A 22,240-nucleotide genomic window follows, 5' to 3' on the forward strand; every position below is an offset into this window, starting at 1 on the left:
TGGGAAAAACCTTGGTAAGTAAGGGATTTTAATTATATACCAGATGTGGAGCCTAGCCTAGGACCCACCAGACAGAAGTGAGATAAGGGCAGACTCTCCAGCATAGCTAGGGGTGTGGCTCTCCACGAGTCACCATGCCTTATCTAGAGTCAATCTAATCTCTCCAAGGTAGGTAAATTGAACAATTTTCAAAAGTCAAAGAAGCAGTTTATGACCTTAAAGCGTTTAGTAAACTTAATATCCGAACTGCCTAATTTAGACCAAATGTCTTTATGAATAATCTTTAAAACAGTTTTTATTTCCTGAAGATTACTTAAGTCACATGAACTAAATAAAAATCATTACACTTTTTACTTTTCTGACAAAATATTTGATTTAAGCATTTATTGTTATTAAACTAATTAATCAAAACTCTTTTATATTACACACACAACACATATAAATAAACGATAAAGGACTCATCCCCTAAGACAGGAAGTGGACCTTAAACCTGGGCCACCATTGTGAAAAAAGAAAGGACAGCCACATGGTTACAAGGGCGAGCTCTCAAAGACATACAAGACAAGGGGGAAATCTCATCCAGGTTTTTTTTTTTTTTTCCAGGGACCTGCAACAACGTTTACAACCGACCAGTTTGCTGGGCCATCTTGAACAGCGGGCTTACAGGAGTCCTAGGCCCACATTCTGTCCTAAGGTACCCCTCATTATGACAGAACAATACAGAAAGACACAAAGCACACCAGATTCACTATAGCTGAAGATTAGCCTCATGAATCTTCTTTCCCATTAATCAAAACTTTACGTAGGAGATAAACAATAATTTTTTTCCCCATTCACTCAACTGGTTTTCACACAGAGAGAAAGAGTGAACCCAGCATCCAGGAAAAGCTTCTGGGTCCCTTTCCCTGAGAGAAATTAGTGACTGGGCTGGCTCCATCACAGCCCTGGGTGTCAAGCTGCATCATAAAGGAAAATTATCTTTTCTGCTCTGACCAGAGCAAAATACATGTGACAAAACATAGACAGAAGCCACTCTGCTTAGCACTCAATGTCAAACTGGCAAACTTCAAACTTGCCCCCAGTTGGGCCCCATCATTGTTAATCCAGCCTCTGACCAGGAGTTTCACCTTGTGTTTTCCGGACAAGATGATCATCCTCAGTAACAGAAAAGATAGGAAACAGGAAGGAGAGAGAGGAAAGAGAAGAAAGCATTGCCTGTGGCCGGCTGGGGAAGACGAAGAGCTCAGGGAGGCCAGAGAAGGATCCACTCATTGCAGTGACATTGAAGCATTCAGGTGGCTGCTTGTCAGTTGTGAAAGGATCTTTTCCAATAGTCCCATCAGCTCTCAAGTTTCTCTTTTGGGGAGAAAAAAGCTCCCCATGTCCCACTGTCCTGTACATGCCTGATTCTGTCACCCATCGCCATTAGCACAGAGTTCAAGACAGATTAATCCAAAGAGAATAGCAGTTAACATCCCCTAGTGCCAAACCCCTTCTTAGCCAAAAGGGACTTTACTAAGAACAGCCTCTAATCCCTTAAGTTTTAGGCAGGACTCTAACCTTCCTACATTGGGCTTGAAACCCAAGTTTGGTCAAGCTTCCTTGCCTTTTATTAAGAGGGGCCTTTAACCCTCTCTGTCTTAAGAGAGACTCTAACTCCCCTAAGTTGGGCCTCTAATGCAATCCCATCCATTAGCCGGGTACCCCACCACTTGCCCAAAGTTGGCCAAACATTGCTGCAGTCCATTTCCTTTGGGTTGGGGGTCTCCTCAGTATTGTCCTTCCGTGGTTCTCCAGAAGAATGTTTCTGGACCCTACCACTCACCCAAAGTTAGCCTTTGGGCCAAAGGTTTCCTTAGTATCATTCCTTCTGTGGTCACCAGAGAGATGTTACTGGAAAGGGGGTCTGGATCTAGACTCTACGAGAGGGTGTTTGGATCTCACACAAGAAAGAATTCAGGGCAAGTCCACAGAGTAAAGTGAAAGCAAGTTTGTTAGGGAAGCAAAGGGATAGAGAATGGCTACTGCATGGGCAGAGCAGCCCTGAGAGCTGCTGGTCACCTATTTTTATGTGGACTATTCATGTTTTCCCCCCACCCCCACCTTTGTAGAGCATATAGAGTTACTTGCTGATGTTGCTATGGCATTTGTAAACTGTCATGGCGCTGATAGGAGTGCAGGAGTGAGGATGACCAAAGGTCAGTCTCACTGCCATCTTGGTTTTGGTGGGTTTTAGGTTTCTTTACTGCAACCTGTTTTATTAGCTAGATCTTTATGACCTGTGTCTTGTGCTGACCTCCTATTTCATGCTGTGACTGAGAATGCCTTAACTTCCTGGGAATGCCGCCCAGCAAGTCTTAGCCTTACTTTACCCAGGCCCTAATCAAGATGGAGTTGCTCTGGTTTACATCCTCTGACAAATGCTTGGAAGAACACACAAGTCAGTGTCCATGTGCTGTCTTATTAAAAAGTTGATGGTCCAGCCTGGGCAACACAGGAAGACCCCCATCTCTACAAAACATAAAAAAGTTAACCAGGCGTGGTGGCACACGCCTGTGGTCCCTACTCAGAAGGCTGAGGTGGGAGGGTAGCTTGATCCCCAGAGGCCAAAGCTGCAGTGAGCCATGATTTCATCACTGCACTCCAGCCTGGCTGACAGAGTTAGACTCTGTCTCTAAAAAACAGTGACAGCTTGGCATTTTTTTAGATTACATTGTGTTTTCAGAAGCACTAAGCCTAGCAATGATGATAAATTTACCAGTAAGTGTTTTCTAATTATACAATGATATCACTTTAGTAGCTTTTACTAAAATTTCCACTGAGGACCTCTCTGGAAGGTGCTAAAAGGCCCTGAAATGTTAGGATGTCCTCAGCTTATCTCTGTATTCCTTATTACCCCTCACGCTCTCCTGACCCTGTCTTACCTTGAGTCGTATCATCCTGAAGTGGCAGGAGCACCTGCTTAGTATCTGTGAGTCCTGATGGTTGGGCCAGTGCCTTGATCTTACCCCCTCCGGTGCCTTAAAGGGACAGCCGAGGTTTCCCTGGCGTCTGTGTGGTTGTTGGAACAGAGGAAAGGATAGCAGGGTCAGATGGGCCTTCCCACTGATTTTTGCAGGCCTCCTGCTGAGTGAAAGGGTTCATGGAGTTGCTCCTTTCTGTCCATAACAGAGGCCCATCCTCCCTCACCAGAGCCTGGTGTACACACACTGTCCCCTGCAGGCTCCACATGTCATAATCAAATGTGCTACTTTTGCAGCATGATACCAGACAGTTCACATGGATAAATGATAATGTTTGGCTTCACATCAGGCCAGGTCTCACTGTCATTTAAGAGCTCCAGATTTCCAGAGCTTGCTCCAAGTTAGAACTGTGGACCAGGGAGCCTGAAGGCACGTGGTATGCATTCCCTCCAACAGATGAGCTGCAGGTGCTGCGTCCTGCATGGCTGGCTTCAGATCCGCTTTAGGCCCCTGCTTGAGTCTGTTCGTGTCACTGTTTGTGACTTGTTGAGAGGATTGTGTTGCCAGCTGTGCCCCAGTCTTCCCTCTTTGCGTTTATGTGCATTTGCTGAATGCTGTCAGCTGGAAGTTGGAAACCTTTTCTTTCTGGCCTGTCCTGGCTGCCTTCTCCCTTACGTCTCCGTGCTGACTGCACATAGGCAGAGGGTCCCTGGCCTCCAGCACTAGCGCCCCATAGCTACCTGTCCTGCAGTGCCTATAACCTGCTGCAGAAGAGGGAAACCTCCCTCTCTTTTTGTTTTAATGTTTGCCTGGATTTTCTAGAAAACCTGGCTATCGTTAGTGTTACAAGAAAAACTTGGGGCTGTAACATTCACGCCCCCCCCAACCTGAAACTAGGGAGGAGAGGAGAGGCCAAAGAATGACAGGGCAGAATCCAGCTTGGCGAGTGGGCGAGTTTATTAGGACTCACATGCAAGGCACCTGTGGGCAGCAGGACAGCTCTATAGATTGGTGCGCTTCTGTCCCTAAGCTGCATTGAGCTAATTTTCTGGCTCTTTGCGTCTTGTGTGCGATGGGCCTGCTCTCCGTGGTGGTTCTCACATCTGCTCTGAGGTGCTTGGGTTCTCAGAGACCTGCTCCTCACTGGGCACTGTGGCCTGGACTCACTGACTGGCCTTCGGGGTTCAGGCCGTGGACGTCTGCCCTGCAGTAACCTGGTGGGGACGGTCACGCCACAGTGAGTGTCCTGGGTCCTTGGCATCAAGTCTGTAAAGCTCTTTGCTTTCTCAGCAGACACTGGGTGGGAGGTGGCTGGGCCTTGGTGAGTTTTGTCTCTGTTGTCACCACTTAGATGTCTGTGGGAAATGGTCGCGTTCTCTCCACAGGTGCTGCTTTGCCTGTGAATCATGTTTTTCTTCTCCCTAGTGACCAGCACACATCACAAATTTGATTTCGGTTTTTGTGGACTAGGTGTACTTGATCTGTAATAAGAAGAATATTTATAAAACAGGATCACTCCAAACGTTCTAAACTACACCTTTACTTTTAGATTGGGCAAAGTGTAGGTATTGGTGTCTGTGAATGTCTAAATTGTGTGTTTTCCTAAGGAGATGAAGGAATAAGATCCGTCTCTCTTAGACGTCTCTGTTTCCTGAACACAGAACCTGAGGCATCTGATGAAATACGACATGACTGCAGGGCTGTGCACATTGAGCACTTCACTTTGAAGGGTCATCATGGCTCATTTGGTTATTTTTTTATTTTTTAATTAAATTAATGACAAATTATAATTATAACTAACATATTATAAATAATATAAATTACAAATAAATACATTAGTAAATTAATACAATTTATTTTTTTATTTTAATTTTTGACATGTTAGACATTGAGGTAAGTACACTGGACAAATAGCCATCACGCACAGAAAAAAGGAATGAAGGAGGTGCATTTGCCACACATCCGCTCTCTGCCTTGGGACCCCTGGCCTGCTCCTTGCAGTTTAATCTTCCCAGACTCTGATGGGGGCATTACTGTGAGTTTTGCTTTGTCTGGAAGGCTTCTTATTAAAGCTTTCTGAGCACTGTACTCATGAAACTCTCCCTTTGTTAAATGAAAACACACACAGGCAGGAAGTGAACCACTTCTCCACTTGAGTGGTTTCTCCCCAATGCTGCTTTTTAAAACTTCCAGAGTTTTCTAATCAGGTCTAGCTAATATTGTAGGATCACCTCCCGCATCCACCTTTACCTTCCCCATCTTGTTCTTCATCCTAAAAAAGTCTGTGGGATCAGCTGGTCTCAGAGCCTGGCTGGAGCCCCAAGCCTGCTAGGACCTGGGCTCTCTAGAGGGTGCTGCCCAGCAGGGCCTGGGTCAGAGGTCACCCTGGACCAGAAGTCAGAGGTCATACTGGCAGAGCCAGAGGTCAGAGGTCCCTGGGCTGCAGTGGAGGTCAGAGGTCATGGGCTGGGGCCAGCCAAGGGGAGTTGGGGGCAGCGGGGAGCACAGCCTGGCCCTGGACATTCCCACCTGCCTGGCTGCTCCCCAGGGCAGTGGTCAGGAGGGCCTGGGAGTGAGCATGTGGGGTCCTGGGTGGTCTCGCGGGGCAGCAGGACACTGATAAGGGCACCCATGGGGTAGGAGGATGGAGGCCTCTGCTGACCAAGATGGGGAGGCCCAGGTCAGGGCCAGCTCTGCCTCCGAGGTGATGTCCAGTAGCCACTGGCTGTGAAGTGTAAGCTTCTGGAACCCCAGGCAGCTTGCACCCGTCTCGTTGTGTCTGGTGAGGCCTTTTACAGGGATGAGCTTGGACTTGAGCTTCAGTAAGCAGAGAAAGAAGTTTCTGGAGGACTGGCTTCTTTTTAGGGCATTCAGGTCTGTGTTTAGCCTGTACCCAAGATGATGTTTCTAATACAGTGATGTGTTTAAAATTATCCATATCTCCAGGGCAGCATCCAGCTGTGAGCCGTGGTGAAGAAGGTCTTGGAGATGGGAGTGAATGGGGTGGGGGGCCATCCCTGGACCCAACAAGAGCTCTGTGGGCCCTGGAGATGTGTCTGTGGGTGCTGAGGAGATGAGGGGTGCAAGCTGTTCAAGTTCTCTTCTCTCTGCTCCGTGTCTTGCAAGGCAAGGAGGGGTCTGCTGTTGATTCCTGCCCTGCTGGTGGTGCTGAAGCTCCCTCAAGCTGGGCTTTGTCAGCAGGGAGAGTTTCTTCATTGCTTGTAGAACTTTATGCTTCCCTGCTATAGTCTGGGCAAATTGCTCCCCAAGGGACAAGAGAGCTGAGGTTGTGTTTTCAGAGATAGGGTCTAAATTTATACCAATCTAGTTTAAACTGATACAAACATAGCTTCAGTAGCACACATTAAGTCTACTCCTGTCCAGTTTCATCCGCATTATTGTTGCCATTAATTATATATTTATATGTGTGTGACCATTAGCATAGATGGATTTATAAATTATTGTTTTATGCATCTATCCTTTTAATCACATAGGACACAAAAACTGGAGCTGCAATCTAACAACACAGTAATACTAGCTTTTATGTTTACTTACATACTTACTTTTACCAGAGACCTTTAATTCTTTGTATAACATTGAGTTACCATCTAGATTTCTTTTGTTTCTCCTTGTGTTCCCTTTAGCATTTCTTGTAGCTAAGGTCTGCTAGTGATGAATTCCATCAGCTTCTGTTTGCCTGGGAATATCTTGAGTTCTCCTTCATTTTTGAGGGATAGTTTTGCCAGATATAAAATTTCTACCTGATAGTTTTTTTTTCTTTCAGTAATGTAAAGCATATCACCCCATGCTTCTGGTCTCCATAGTTTCTGGCGATAAATTGGCTGTTAATATTAATAAAGATCATTTGTATGTTACAAGTTGCTTTTCTCTTGCTGCATTCAAGATTTTCTCCTTATCTTTGGCTTTTCGTATTTTTATTATAATGTGTCTCATTGTGGATCTCTTTGTGTTTATCCTGTTTGGAGTTCATTGAGCTTCTTGTAAATGTAGATTCATGTATTTCATCGAATTTGAGAAGTTTTTGGCCATTTTTTTTCTTTCTTTGTAGAGACAGGGTATTGCTCTATTGTCCATGCTGGAGTGCAGTGGCACAATCACAGCTCACTGTAACCTCAAACTCCTGTGCTTAAGTGATTCACCAACCTCAGCTTCCTGAATAGCTAGGACTATAGCTGGATGCCACCTTGCCAAGCTAATTTACCTTTAAATTTTTTGTAGAGATAGAGCCTTGCTCTCTTGCTCTGGCTCATCTCAAACTCCTGTGCTCAAATGATCCTCCTACCTTGGCTTCCTAAAGCGCTGGAATTATAGGCATGAGCCACTGCATCTGGCCTCATTTTTCTTTATTCTGTTTTCTCTCTGCTCTTCTGACCAGATAATTTCAATTGCCTTATATTCAAGTTTGCTAATCCTTTCATCTGCTTAATCAAATCTGCTGCTTTTCCTCTCTGTTGAATTTTTCATTTCTGTGATTGTACTTTTTAGCTTCAGAACTTTTATTGGGTTCCCTTTTATAATTTCTGTCTCTTTATTAATATTCCCTACAGTTCATGCATCATTCTTCTGACTGCCCTTAGTTCTTTGTCCATGGTTTCCTTCAGCATCTTGAGCACAGTTAAGAGTAGTTAAAAGTCTTTGTTTATTAAGTTCAATATCTTGTCTTCCTTGGATATATTTACTGGTGATTATTGCCCCTGTGAATGGGCCATACATTTTGTTTCTTTGTATACTTTGTAAATTTTTATTGAGAACTGGAAGTTTTGAATATTGTAATGTGCTAATTTAAAAAAAATCAGATTCTCCCTCTTTCCCAGGAATTGGTGATATTTCTTGTCAAAGGATAAAGTTTTTGGTGTAGAGACTATTTTAAGAATAGGACATATGGTAAGCCATAAAATAATTTTAAATAAATTTTAAAAGACTAAAATCGTGCAAAGCATTTCCTCCAATAGTAAAATAAATCTAGATATGAATAACACAGGGAATCCAGAAAATTTACAAATACGTGAAAATTAAACAACATTCCTAAACAACTAATAGGTCAAAGAAAAAAAATCACTCAGAAAATTATAGCATACTTTGCAATGAATGAAAACAAAACCAGGCTGGGCACAGTGGCTCATGCCTATAATCCCAGCACTTTGGGAAGCTGAGCCAGGCAGATTGCTAGAGTCCAAGAGTTCAAGACCAGCCTGGGCAATGTGGCAAAATCCCATCTCCACAAAAAATACACAAATTGGCCAGATGTAATGGTGCACATCTGTAGTCCCAGCTCCTTGGCAAGAAGGGTGGGAGGCTAAGGTAGAAGGATTGCTTGAGCCTAGGGAGGTTCAGGCCTCAGTGAGCCCTGATTCTGCCACTGCACAGTAGCCTGGATGACAAAGCAAAATGCTGTCTCAAACAAAACCAAACCACAGCATACCAAAACATATGGGATGTAGCAAAAGTAGTGCTCAGGAGAGAATTTATTTTTGTAAATGGCACATTAAAAAAAAGAAAGATCTCATATCAACAACTTCATACTGTAGGAACTAGAGAGAGAATAACAAACTAAACCTAAAACCAATAGCAGGAAGAAAAAAATAAAGATTAGAGCAGAGATAAGTGAAATGGAGAACAGAAAAACAACAGAATAAACAAAGTCCAAAGTTGATTTTTAGAGAAGATTAATAAAATTGTCAAGTCTTTAACTAGACTACCTAAGAAAAAAAGAAAGAAGGCATACATAAACAAAATCAGAGATTAGAGGGTAATACCACTAACCCCTGAGAAATAAAAAGGGTTAGAAAAGACTACTATGAACAGTTATATGCCAACACATTAGATAACCTAGCTGAAATTTACAAATTCCTAGAAACATACAAATGATCAATACTGACTCAAGAAGAAATCGAAAAATCTCAAACAATAGCAAGTATAGATTGAATCAATTATCAAAAAGCTTCCCCTAAAGAAAGCCCAAGACTAGCTAGCTTCACTGATGAATTGTAACCAACATTTAAATAATAACAAACATTTAAATTAAACCAATTCTACCAAACTCTTCTAAAATATGAAAGAAGAGGGAGCATTTCCTAATGCATTCTATGAGGCCAGTATCACTTGAGACCAAAGCCAGACAAAGATAGCACAAACAAAAGAAAACAACAGACAAAATCGATGAATGTAATATACCCTATTAATAAAATGGAGGGGAAAAACCACACATGATTATCTCAATATATGCAGATAATGCACTTGGCAAAATTTAATCATGTTTTTTCCTGATTAAAAAAACACTCAGCAAGCTGGAAATAGAGGGTAACTTCCTTAACATCATAAAGGACATTTGTGAAAAACCCACAACTAATATGATAAACAATGGTGAAAGACTGAAAGCTTTCCCCTAAGGATCAAAAAGAAGGCGAGGATACTCACTTTCACTACTTGTGTTTAACATTGTACTAGAAGTCTTATCCAGAGCAATTAGTCAAGAAAAAGAAATAAAACCCATCCAAATTGGAAAGAAAGATGTAAAACTACCTGTTTGTAGATGATTCTATATATAGAAAATTCCAAAAAACCAGTAGCTAATAAAAAATTAAGCAAAGTTGGCCGGGCGCAGTGGCTCAAGCCTGTAATTCCAGTACTTTAGGAGGCCGAGACAGGTGGATCATGAGGTTGAGAGATTGAGAACATCCTGGTCAACATGGTGAAACCCCGTCTCTACTAAAAATACAAAAAATTAGCTGGGCACGGTGGCGCGTGCCTGTAATCCCAGCTACCCAGGAGACTGAGGCAGTAGAATTGCCTGAACACAGGAGGCGGAGGTTACGGTGAGCCAAGATTGCGCCATTGCACTCCAGCGTGGGTAACAAGAGCGAAACCCTGTCTCAAAAAAAAAAAAAAATTAGCAAAGTTATAAGGTACAGGATTAATGTATAAAAAGCAGTTGTGTTTCTGCACATCAGCAATGAACAACCAAAAATAAAATTAAGAAACAATTCTATTTTACTCAAAAAAAGGATGCCTAAGAATACATTTAACCATGGAGGTGAACGTCTTGTCTCCTGAAAACAATGAAATATTGGCAAAATAATATGAAGACCTAAATAAATGGAAAGATATCCCATGTTGAAAGACATTTTTTTTTTTAAGACAGTCTTACTCTGTCACCTGGGCTGAAGTGCAGTGGTGTGATCTTGGCTCACTGCAACCTCCGCCTCCCGGGTTCAAGCTATTCTCTTGCCTCAGCCTCCTCAGTAGTTGGGATTACAGGTATGTGCCACCACGCCTGGCTAATTTTTTTAATTTTGGTAGAGATGGAGGTTTCACCATGTTGGTCAGGCCGGTCTTAAACTCCTGACCTCATGATCTGCCTGCTTCCCCTCCCAAAGTGCTGGGATTACAGGTATGAGCCACTGCACGCAGCTGAAAAACAGTCTTTTTAAGAGCAGTACTCTCTGGGTGATCTACATATGCAATACGATCATACTAAAAGTCCAATGATGTCTTTTGCAGAAATGGAAAGGCTGATACTCAGATTCATATAGAATTATAAAGGGCTCCAAATAGCCAAAACAGTATTAAAGAAGAAAAATAGATTTGGAAGACCCACACCTCTCAATCTCAAAACTTACTGCAAATGTCAATAATGAAAACAGTGTGGTACTGGCATGTGGACATAAGGACCCATGAATAGAACTGAGAGTTCAGAAATAAACCATACATTTATGGCCAGTTGACAAGAGTGTCAAGAACGTTGAATGTGAGAAAGAATTGTCTCTTCAACAAATGATGCTGGGACAACTGGATAGCCACATGCAAAAGAATAAACTTGGATTCCTACATCACTCAATGTATAGAAATTAACTCAAAATGTACCCACCACTTAAATGTAAGAGCTAAAACAAAACAAAACCAGACTCTTAGAAGAAAACATGGTGCCAACTCTATGACTCTGGATTTGGAAATGGATTCTTAGATTTGACACCAAAACATGAATAATGAGTAACAAAGAAAAGATAAATAAATTGGCCTTCATTAAATTAAAAACTTTTCTACATGAAGAATGTTAATGAGTGCCAGGCATGGTGGCTCATGCCTGTAATCCCAGCACTTTGGGAGGCTGAGGTGGGCAGATCACTTGAGCCAGGAGGTTGAGACCTCCTGGGCTCAAGTAGTTCATGAGAGTTAGGGAGTTCTCATGAGATCTGATGGTTTTAAAGTGGCAGTTTCCACTGAGACCTCTCTGCTGAGCCTGGGCAATATGGAGAAATCCGGTCTCTACAAAAAATACAAAACATTAGCCAATGTGGTGGCACATGCCTGTAGTTCCATCTACCTAGAAGGCTGAGGTGGGAGGATCACCTTATCCCAGGAGGTCAAGGCTGCACTGAGCTGTGATAACCCCACTGCACTCCAGCCTGGGTGACACAGTGAGACCCTGTCTCAAAAAAAAGACATGACAAACAGAACTGGGGAAAATATTTGCAAAATCATATAGTGGTAAGTATTTAGAATCTAAAATATATAAAAAGAACTCTTACAACTCAACAGATAAACAACCCAAGTTAAAAATGGGCAAAGGATCTGAATAGACATTTCTCTAAATAACGTATATAAATGGCCAATAAATGCATGAAAAGATGTTCAACATCCCTGGTCATTAAGGAATGCTAATTGAAACCACAGTAGGGTACCACTTCATACTAAGATGGTGTGACAGTAATAAAAAGAGCAGAGGTTCACCAGGATGTGGGGAATTAGGAACGCTCATACATTGCTGGTGGAAATTCAAAAATGGTGAAGCCCTTGTGGAAAACAGTTCGGTATTTCCTCAAAAAATTAAACACAAAACTACCATATAATCCAGCAGTGACACACACACACACACGAAATAAAATACAAAAATATTTCCTTACAGACACTTAAATAGAATTATTTATAAAAGTAAAATATATTATATAGTTTGGATATTTGTTCCCACCCAAATCTCATGTTGAACTGTAATTCTCAATACTAGAGGTGGGGACTGGTGGGAAGTGTTTGGGTCATGGCAGCAAATACTTCACGGCTTGGTGCTGTTTTCACAACAGTGAGTGAGTTCTTGTGAGATTTGTTCATTTAAAAGCATCTAGCACCTCCCCTGCTTGCTTCTGCTTTTGCCATATGACATGCCTGCTCTCCCTTCACCTTCTGCCATGATTGTAAGCTTCCTGAGGCCTCCCTGTGAGCTGAGCAGAGGCCAGTACTATGCTTCCTGTATAGCCTGCAGGACCATGAGCCAATTAAACCTCTTCTCTTTATAAATTACCCAGTCTCAGGTATTTCTTTATAGCAATGCAAGCACAGCCTAATACAACATAGAAATATGTTCATCAATAAATGACTGGATAAATAAAATGTGGCTTATACGGTCTGTATATCATTCAGCCTTAGGAAAGAATTAAGTACTGATTTATGTTACAAATGGATGAACCTCAAAGACATTTTGCTAAGTGTAAGCTGACAGACACAAAAGGTCATGTATTTTATGATCCCTTTTATATGAAATGTCCAGAATAGGCAAATACTGACAGAAAGATTAGTGGTTTTCAGGGGCTGGGGGAAGGGGAATGGGGAGTCATGACTTAGTGGGTATGAAATGTTCTTCTGCACAATGAAAAGGTTTTGAAACTAGAGAGAGGTGGTGATTGCAGACCCCTTTGAATGTGCTAAATGCCACTGAATTGTACACTTTAAAATGATGACTTCTGTGCTCTGTTTCACCTGAAAATAATTATTATAGCACAGCTTCTGTCTTCATCTAATCATTTTAACTCAAAATTATAATTTGTCTGATATTTATCAGCCGTAACCAAACATTGCCATGATCCATTGCTATTTGTCCCCACATTTTCCCCATCTCTACCTATATAATCAATCTAGTAAGGTCCAGTAACAGAGTAAATTATTGGGACTCTTTTGCTGTTTTCCAATCAGTAATGGACAATTATGATATGTTACTCCCTTGCTGGCTGAGTTCCACCACTTTGCTCAGCTATTCACACCTGACATCTTGTTTCATTTTCATACAAAATCCGGAGATAATTATTATCCACAATTCTCTGGCCTTAGGCCCTTCCCCATCACCCTGCCATTGCCCCTTCATTCCCTTGGACCTGAAAGGCTCCTGGGCCCCTTGGAAGTACAGGCCCACCAAGAAGAGCGTCGCCAGCCAGCTCCTGAATCTCCCAAGGAACTTCTCACGTCTTGATCTGAGCACAGACTGGAAGCCAACAGGGGGCAGGAGCAAGTGGGTTGCACTGTGGCCGAGGAGGGGACACTGGGCTTGTGGGCCTCAGAGAGGCAGAGCAGGGGAGGGAGATGAGACTGCACACGGCTTTCATTGTTTGACATGTCGTAGGCCCCCTGTACACGTCGCTCAAGGTCTTCTCTATGCCACATCTGGTGCAGGAGGACTGTCTGTGAAATTGCTCTTAGCAATAGCTGTGGATCACCACCGAGAGGGTGAATATACAAATGGGCAATGTGCAGACCATCTATGATGGCAAAACTTGGTACCCCAACTTAAAAGTCAAAGCACATCCTATGCAGCATCTGGCCAGACTCAGGAATGGGAAGTGGCTGCAGCTTCCCAATTTTCTGCCTCTGCTTCCAACTAAGAAAGTCAAATATTCTCCCCAAACCAACCCCATAAGATGCCTGCTGCCAGGTGGCCCACCCATAGCTTCCCCCTGACAACAGCCTCCACCCAGGGGACACCCACCTGGAGCCTTCCCATCTTCCAATGGGACGCTTCCCTCCCCACCCAGTTTTGAGGCTGTGCCACGTGCAGTGACAGTGGCTGCCTTCTTGGTGACAGCTTCCAGTGAGCAGCCTCTGCCATCCTCACTGATGTCCATGGTTAATGCAAAGGCTCCTCCAGAATACTTTCTGTACTGCCTGTCATCCAGACCCCGCCTCTGCCCAGGCACCCTGGCCTTCATGCTGCAGCTCACAGGGCACCTGACTGGTGACTGAGGCCCAGTCTGAGCCCCTCACTGCCGCCCTCCTGGACTTCTCAGTTTGGTGCCAGGCCTCGTTCCTGCTTACCATTTGCTCTATCACGGGGCCATCATCCATTGCTCTACTCTTCTGTGCAGTGCTTTCTAAAAAGCGGTGTTCATCATAATAAGGAGAAGCATGAGGGGCACATGGGTCAGCCTCACAGACAGGTCAGTCTGCAGCTCTCACTGGACCCTTGTTCACATCCACGAACTTCGCTGTGGATCAGCAGGGAAACTGGCGAGGTTCTGCCACCCAAGGGTTTTGTCCTGAGAACTTGGCTTTTAGAACATTCTCTCTGGTTTTCTGCCTCGGGCTGGGGGTCTGGTTCAGGGTGTTGGGTCTGTGTTTCAAGGAGGCTGTCCTGCAGGTTGAGGGTCTGAGACACACTGTGCACTGGCATCATGTGCCTGTCGACCATCACCAGCTCACAGGGTATCTGTGTCTCAATCTTCTGCTGACCATCACCAGCTCACAGGGCATCCGTGTCTGAATCCTCTGCTGACCATCACCAGCTCACAGGGCACAGGGCATCCGTGTCTGAATCCCCTGCTGACCATCACCAGCTCCCAGGGCATCCGTGGCTGAATCCCTTGCTGATCATCACCAGCTCACAGGGCATCCATGTCTGAATCCCCTGCTGACCATCACCAGCTCACAGGGCACAGGGCATCCGTGTCTGAATCCTCTGCTGACCATCACCAGCTCCCAGGGCATCCGTGGCTGAATCCCTTGCTGATCATCACCAGCTCACAGGGCATCCATGTCTGAATCCCCTGCTGACCATCACCAGCTCACAGGGCACAGGGCATCCGTGTCTGAATCCTCTGCTGACCATCACCAGCTCACAGGGCATCCGTGTCCGAATCCCCTGCTCTTCCGGAAAGACTTGTGCTTTTCATGGTCCTAATTCTCATGCTGATCTTTCTAAATGGCAAAACTTTGCCAAGGGTGACTTGGATCTTCAGTGGCAACTCTGGGAACATTTGGCTTGAGAAACATTGTTCAGTTAAGAGATTCTTTATAGAAGAAAATGAATAAGATTTCCCACACATAAATACAGAGGCCTCCAAATGAATTCCGAATAAAAAAGTATTTTGCTAAGAGATTGTTTGCCCAATGCTAATGACTGATTGACAAGCTTAAACAGCCCCTCGCCCGCCTGCCCTGTGTCCCCCTGTGCCTAACTCTCCTTTTGTCCCTCATCCTTTACTGTTTCTCTCCTTCCACACTTCCATCAATTCCTTCCTCCTCTCCCCTGTGTCCAGATGCCCTACCTTTTCTCAACAACTCTCCTACCGTGCTGTAACCTAAACTTCCTCTGTATTCCTTGAAGCCAGAAACAAAGGGCTGACACCAGTTATTGAAGGCCTTGGATCCGAAGGCATCTCATGCACCTCACTAACCCTTTAACACCCCTGTCTTGCTGGTAAAGGAACCAAGTGGATGAGAATGTTGATTTTTCAAGGTCTCGAGGCCATCGACAAAATTGTTCTCTCTCACTTCCCAGTGGCTTCTAAGCTAAACTCCTTCCTGCTATCAACTTCTCCTGAAGTCACTGGCCTTCATGATAGAGATCCTTTGCTTTTTCAGTGTGCCCCTATATAGAGACATTCAGTACCCTTCGTCCTCATCTGAGTAGGACAAGATATACCTGGACACTTATGCCTTAGAGTCTCAATCATGACCCTTCCTATTTTTTGCAGGTCCTCAATTAAGACTTAAAAGATGACCAGGTGCAGTGATTCGTGCTTGTAATCCCAGCACTTTGGGAGGCTCAGGTGGAAGGATCACTTGAGTCCCGGAGGTTGAGTCTGCTGAGCTATGATTGCACCACTGCACTCCAGCCTGAAATACTCGGGGTGACACAGTGAGACCCTGTCAAAAAAAAAAGACATAAAAGATCAAACTTTCCATGTGATTTGGTTCTGACACTATATATAGATGATCTACTTTTCTCAGAGAACAAAGAAACCTGTGTAAAAGATTCCATTGACTTTCTCTCAGCCTAAGTAGAAAAGGGACATAACATTTCAGAAGACACATTACCATTTGGCCAACACATAGTTTACTATTTAGGACATGCCCTATCTAAGGAGGAAAAAGCATTCTGTTCTCACAGACTAATGACTACCCAAGTTTATTCTAGATCTCTCACAGAATGACAGTTGAGAGGATTTCTAGGTTTAGTTGGATGCTGAAATGAGTGCAACATTCTTCTAAAGTTGCAACACTTTGTTTTGCAAATTGACTAAGGACTCAGTAAGTTTGCTTTGGGAACATAAAGCTGCACAGGCCTCCGGAGCCTGAAGAAGGCGCTTCAGCGGTCCCTTCCCTTGGCACCCCTAACTGCAAAGCTTCCTGTGATCTGTTTTGCAGGAGCAATCTGCACAAGCGCTTGGGGTTTTTACTCAACTTCCTGGGAACCATCAAAGACCCTGGATTCACTGTGGCTTTACCCTTGGTCTGGGTGCAGAGGCTTATTCTCCTTGTCTTAGTACAATAGCTGACACTGAACACTTTTTGAGGCTTCTGATGAACCAGTTCGTATTAGTCCATTTTCACACTGCTATAAAGATACTACCTGAGACTAGTAATTTATAAAGTGGTTTAACTGAGTCACAGATCCTCATGGCTGGGGAGGCCTCAGGAAGCTTACAATTATGGCAGAAGGTGAAGGAGAAACAAAGCACCTCATGGTGGCAGGAGAGAGCAAGAGAGAGCTCAGTGGAAACTCTTGTGAGAACTCCCTCCTCACTATCACATGAACAACATGGGAAACCACACCCACGATCCAGTCACCTCCCACCAGGTTCCTCCCATGACGTACAAGGATTACAATTTGAGATGAGATTTGAGTGGGGACACAGAGCCAAACCATATTACAGTTCTCGTCTCCCCATTTGACCTCCTTGTTCCTTCTTCCACGCAGACATTGCTTCTGCCTGTGAATGCACACTTCCCAGCCAGCCAATTTGCCTCTTAGGAGATTCTGTTCCTCTCCCTCTCCCCTTACTGTTCATGCTGCAGTGCCCTGAATCCTGCTACTCTCACACCCCTGCCAAGGAAAAGGAGCCTCAAGGCAGTGCTGCCTCAGCCAGGGAGCCTTCTGTATTTTTTAGTTTCACTGGAGACCTCAATTGGGAACCCTGACGTAATACTATTTGTGGATGGACTGTAGCTTGAAACTGAAGCTGGAGGTGGTCAGGTAGGATATGCTATCACCACTCTATATTCTTTGTTAAGGAGAGCATCCTCTCCTAGGTAAAATCAATCCTGATGGCCACGCTCACTATGCTTACTAGAGATTGTCAAACGGTGGAAGTCCAGAGTGGCTGCACACAGAGGCAGCAGGTGGGCTTTGGGAGCAGCACACACCTGTGGGAAGCTTTGGAAACAGAAGAGGTTTCCCACTTCTACTGGGATCCCCATCCAAAATGGGCACATTCCGAAGCTTTTAGCTGGACTCTTACTTCCTAAAGAGGTGACGCCTCTCTCTCTTCTATTAAAAAGATTGAGGCCTAGGCCAGAAGAGACACCATGGAAACTAAAGGAAATGCTAGGTCCTCATGCCAAACAGTTTTAACAAAGACTGTGATTCTAATCTAAAGAATAAACCCCGGAGGGAGCCAAAGAGGCCATTATAAGATATCCACTGTTATGGAAGCAGCCTGGTTGTACCGCTGCTCAGATAATCTCTGGCACTTCCAACAAGGCTTATTAGTGGTACTAGATGATTTCAGATGAATGTTGGCTAAATTTCTCAATGAAACTACTGTTCATGGTAGAGATAAATTGGTTACAATCTTAATATTGGTGGGAGAACTTAAAAAGATAGTTGAAGTTATTTTAGGCTTGTGTTATGACCTGTTGACAATATAATCATGAAAAAATCTGTAGAGCTGGAACATGGCCAGGGACTACAATCCCAAGAGCCCCGTGAGCCTCTTCAGATGGAGATATGGTTTGGCTCCGTGTCCCCACCGAAATCTCAGCTTCAATTCTTCTCCCCAATTCCCACATGTTGTGGGAGGGACCCCATGGGAGGTAACTGAATCATGGGCGGTTTCCCCCAAACTGTTCTCATGGTAGTGAATAAGTCTCATGAGATTTGATGGTTTGTTAAGGGGAAACCCTTTTCACTTGACTGTCCTCTCTCACTGCTACCGCATGAGACGTGCCTTTCACCTTTCACCACGATTGTGAGGCCTCCCCAGCTGTGTGGAACTGTGAGTCCAATAAACCTCTTTCCTTTGCAGATTGCCCAGTCTCAGGTATGTCTTTATCAGCAGTGTAAAAACGGACTAATACAGATGAATTTTACCTGCTTCTGCCCTCGGTGAGAGTTGAGGGTGTTTTAGTTATTGCATGTCTATTTTCAGGGTGGGTTAAAATATTTCCTTACCAGAAAGCAGAGCCTTTACAGTTCCTAAAGAGCTGCTTGCTTTCATGTTTCCAACCTGGAGCCTCTCAGCTTTCACATCAAGTGACCAAGGCAAACACTCTATGAAGCCATTATAGGAGAACCCTATAAAGTGTTACCGCCTACCCCCAAACCACACTGCCTTCACTACCCACATGTTCTGAATAGATTGAGAGAGCCAATAGCATCCTTAAATTAAGTGTAGGAAAAATTTAATAAACCCTGGAGCTCCTTTGACCAAAGGTACTCCCACTCCCCTTCTGGCCATATGGTTCCCTCCTTCAGGGAAATATCAGTTACCCTCTGAACTGGTGCTATAGACTGAATGTCTCACCAAAACTCCTACATTGAAATCCTAACGCCCAATGTGATTGCATTAAGAGTGGGGTCTTTGGGAAGTGATTAAGTTATGAGGGTGAAGCCCTCACAGATAGGATTAGTGCCTTTATAAAAAGAGGCCCAGGGGAGACCCATCACTTCTTCCACTGTGTGAGGTTATAGTGAGAAGATGGCCTTCTATGATGAACTCGGACCTCACCAGACACTGAATCCCATCACTACCTGATCTTGGACTTCCCAGCATCCTGAACTGTAAGAAATAAATTTCTGTTGTTTATAAGCCACCCAGTCTGGTATTTTATTATAGCAGCCTGAATGGACTAAGACAATTTGTAATGCATTTAGGGATTTCACCTCTGATACTAGCCTCTGCCCTCTTGCACCCAGATGAGCAAAACACTGGTGATGTTCAATATTCAACAGCCCCCTTCTAACATCTTCCTAAACAGCTTCTTCACGATCTTCAACCTGGAGGTTTTGTCTGTTGGAAGAGACATCTGAGAAGATTGCTCTTAAATTTTGTTGGAAAGGACTTACCATCTACGTTAACCACAACCACAGCAGTGAAACTGCAGTCACATTTCACAACTTGCTAAAGAAGCAATCCAGAATACCACACAACTGGAAGCCTATTCCAAGAGCAGACCTTAAGATTTAGAGACTCCCCAGAAGCAGCCCATCTGAGGAAGTGGGCGTCTGACTCAAGACCTTTAGAGCAAGCTAAATAGCGGAAAGATTCTGCTCAAGACATTGGACCAAGACTCTGATTTCTGTTTGAGTTTTCATCTTTTGCCTATGATAATTCCTCCAATTTTCTATGGGCCCCTTGTTGCTGTCCACTCATAATGAACCCCCTTTTTTCTCTTTTCTTCCCTTTTGTGATAATAGGTAGATCGGAAAATAGTCTAGCACCATTCTCAGATTACCCCAGACAGGAGTCAGTGCCCTCAGTCTTACTGACTACAGGGCATGCCATCACATTTCAATGATAAAAACCTTGAGGCAATTCTAGTTTTAATAACTGAGACATAGAGAATCACAGCTGATAGTGTTTCCACTTGCACCTACATGGACAAAAAGACCTAAAACTAAATTTGTATTCAACAACCTTCATAGAGTGATGAACGTGCCACCTTGAAGATACCAACAGAGGCCAAATTAGCATAACCCAGCTAGTGTAAACTCTTGGTTCCAACCTAGTGTCACAGACAGATCCCTTTTACCTGGGTTTCCATGGACCCCTATTGGATACTACTTTCTTTAGGTCCAGGGCTTTTGATGCTGATTGTTCTCATGAACTTTGTTGTTTATTTATATTTATTCATTTATTTATTTGTTGAGACAGAGTCTTGCTCGGTTGACCAAGCCGGAGTGCAGTGCTGCAATCTCGGGTAGCTACAACTTTTGATTCTAGGGTTCAAGTGATTCTCCAGCCTCAGCCTCCTCAGTAGCTGGAATTACAGGCACTCACCACCACACCTGGCTAATTTTGTGTTTTTCTTTTCTTTTTTTAATTTTTGTATTTTTAGTAGAGATGGGTTTTTGCCATGTTAGCCAGGCTAGTCTCGAACTCCTGACCTCAGGTGATCTGCCCACCTTGGCCTCTCAAAGTTCTGGGATTACAGGTGTGAGCCACCTCACCCAGCCTCTCATGCACTTTAGGAATAGAATTCTGAGGCTTGTCTGTATACAGAGACTCTAATTTTAGAAATCACCAAGACTGGACATCCAGCTGATCATTCAGGAACTATACCTGGAGAAAATAGGTTGATACAAACCACCAGTGTTCCCAGAAGTGGGAATCATACAAGTAGAGGAGACTTTGAGAAAATTACTAGTTACTCTGGCAGAAGTATGAACACCACCTCCTGTGCACTGGATGGAAAACAGGCCAGTCTCAACTCACTGGTATACATGGTGATGAACGAGCACATTGCTCCAGAGCTCTTGTTGGCTAGTCATGGCGTCTGTGCTGCTGCTAATACTTCTTGCTGTACCTGGATGAATTAAACAGGCAAAGTCGAAGAGACTATACACTGCCATGAGGAAAAAACCGTTTGTCTCTTTAAGGCTGATCCTCATGGCCTATGGGATTTGTTCTCTTGCCCTGGGATGGGCAACTGGTGTTCCCAGCTCAGAAGCATCTTAGGAGAACTATTACTCGGTCTTGTTTCGTCACAGTGGTCATCACGCTTGGTTGCCTCCTCTGCAGAGTCTGCCATGCTTTTGTGCAGCCGCTCCGTCATCAGATGATCTCCATGGTGCTACAACAACACAAAGAAAAGAATTCTCATGAAATGATTGCCTATGGAGGCAACCAGACAACCCCCAAGCTGTGAAGACCTGGATCTCTAGCCTCCTCTGAACTGTCCAAACTCTCCAGTGAGAGAATGACTAAAAGCGGAAGGGAGACCAAGCTGAATGTGCAGACAGACAATGGTCTGACTGTATAAGGTGATCTCTGACCTGTGCCTCTGCAGCAATCCGCCCAGAATGGCCAGGACGTAGTCAAAGACTGCCAGTTTTCCATGCTCTTATTGTTTCCACTTCCAACTCAGGACAACCAGAAAGAGCCAAGCGTATTTCCAAAGCCGGCAAGCCCACTAAAACAGGTGCTCACCTCTAGAGGCTGCTTCCTTCTCTCCATGCCAAAACTGCAGGTTTCCTCCCCTCCGAAGTTTCTCTCAAGGCTGGCCATTGTTTTCATCTTCACTGCTACCACTCTAATAACAGCTCTCAGCTGTCATAATCTTTCACCAGGACTGCTCCAGCAACCTCCTCTTAAGCCTCATTCCCTTCCTCAATCAACATTCCTTTCTCCATACGACAGCCCCGCTGTACATTTCAAATGCAAATCTGATCCTGTCAACCAACCACTGAAAACACTTCCTTGGCTTCTCCTTGCTCTTAATAAGATCCAAATGTCCTTCTAGGCTGGCTTGGCCTCCCCTTGGTCCTCATCTTCCTGTGGCCTGCACTTTGGCTGTTCTGGTCTGGCTGTGCGAGGCTCCCTCATGTGCAGGTCTTCTCTGGGGCTGCCCTCTGCACTTTGGGGCTGCACGCACTCCCTCTCTACCTCTCACAGCTCTGCTCTGCCAGTGTCTACTTATCCTCTGATCCCAGACCTTGCTTCTTTGAGACTGGTCTACATCACGTTTCTGGGTCACAGGCATATATGGAGATTCCATTCTCAGGAGCATTGACCAAGGTTTATAATTATATTTTCATCGTGTATTTATTTCACAGATGCCTTTCCCCTCCACTAACCTAAGCTTCAGGAGACCAGCGGTGGAGTCCGTTCGACACTATTATTGGCGCCTGGTGGACCTACACAGAGCGTATGTAGAATAAAGGGGAGAAGTAACCTGGTGTGGTGGCTCACGCCTCTCATTCCAGCACTTTGGGAAGCTGAGGTGGGAGGATTTCTTGAGTCCAGGAGTTCAAGATCAGTCTGGGTAGCATAGTG

At 44.3% G+C, this 22,240-nt stretch overlaps 1 long non-coding RNA gene across 1 annotated transcript; it reads left to right on the top strand.

The window, feature by feature from the left end:
• The first annotated feature begins 601 nt into the window (after window positions 1-601).
• LOC144579090 (uncharacterized) lies at window positions 602-22,141 on the top strand. The gene is made up of 2 exons (XR_013525975.1): window positions 602-694; window positions 22,021-22,141. It is a non-coding gene; the product is annotated as an uncharacterized LOC144579090 (long non-coding RNA).
• Window positions 22,142-22,240: the final 99 nt, after the last annotated feature.

The sequence above is a fragment of the Callithrix jacchus genome, chromosome 13 (assembly GCF_049354715.1).
Source record: "Callithrix jacchus isolate 240 chromosome 13, calJac240_pri, whole genome shotgun sequence".
NCBI lineage: Eukaryota > Metazoa > Chordata > Mammalia > Primates > Cebidae > Callithrix > Callithrix jacchus.